This window comes from Schistocerca serialis, chromosome 6 (assembly GCF_023864345.2).
Source record: "Schistocerca serialis cubense isolate TAMUIC-IGC-003099 chromosome 6, iqSchSeri2.2, whole genome shotgun sequence".
Classification (NCBI taxonomy): Eukaryota; Metazoa; Arthropoda; class Insecta; order Orthoptera; family Acrididae; genus Schistocerca; species Schistocerca serialis.
The window spans coordinates 608,120,645-608,121,517 of record NC_064643.1 but is presented as its reverse complement, the minus strand read 5'-3'; the positions used below and the strand labels follow the sequence as shown (position 1 = coordinate 608,121,517).

Here is an 873-nt window from a genome sequence, read left to right as displayed (position 1 = left end):
GTCCGAACAGGCCATGAAGGCCCAACGGTACCGACCGGCCGCCGTGTCATCCTCACCGACAGGCATTACTGAATGCGGATATGGAGGGGCATGTGGTCAGCACACCGCTCTCCCGGCCGTTGTCAGTTTTCGTGACCGGAGCCGCTACTTCACAGTCAAGTAGCTCCTCAGTTTGCCTGACAAGGGCCGAGTACACCCCGCTTGCCAACAGCGCTGGACAGACCGGGTGGTCACCCATCCAAGTGCTAGCCCAGCCCGACAGCGCTGAACTTCGGTGATCTGACGGGAACCGGTGTTACCACTGCGGCAAGGCCGTTGGCAGGCCAGTTAATAACGAAAATAAAACTACTATTTGACCCTTTTAAGAGAACTGGTCGAGTTCTGTCTCCTAGGAAATGACAAGACTGTTCAGATGTTCCCTAATTTTGTATTTTGTTGATTAGGCGACAGTATCGATTGCTTTCCGAAAGTCAAGAAACACAGCATCAAAGTGTGCTGCGTCATTAGCTGCTCTCTGAGTTGCAACGACGAACTCAACGATTTGAGTTAAACAAGATATCTGTTTGTGGAACACGTGTTTATTTATTAAGCAGTATTTTTTGTACTCCATAAAGCGTGTCCCATCATAGTGGAAAATGATTTTAGAAGTGTATATGCCTACCTCGCCTATTTACATACATTAAATAGAATTCGTTTATGTTGATCAAGTGGCACTGTGTGCATCAAAGGTTGATCATCTGCGGGCATTTTTTTCATTTCTCAGCAGTACTGTAATGACAGAGTACTCCTGTATACAACTGCGTCGTCCCAGGTATACTCAGATATCGGCTCAAGGGGGGTAGGACGTCAAACGGGTTGACTTGGAGCAGGAGA

General features: G+C 48.0%; 1 pseudogene; it reads right to left on the bottom strand.

Moving 5' to 3' along the window:
• Window positions 1–202: 202 nt before the first annotated feature.
• Window positions 203–320, bottom strand: LOC126485327 (5S ribosomal RNA; annotated as a pseudogene).
• Window positions 321–873: the final 553 nt, after the last annotated feature.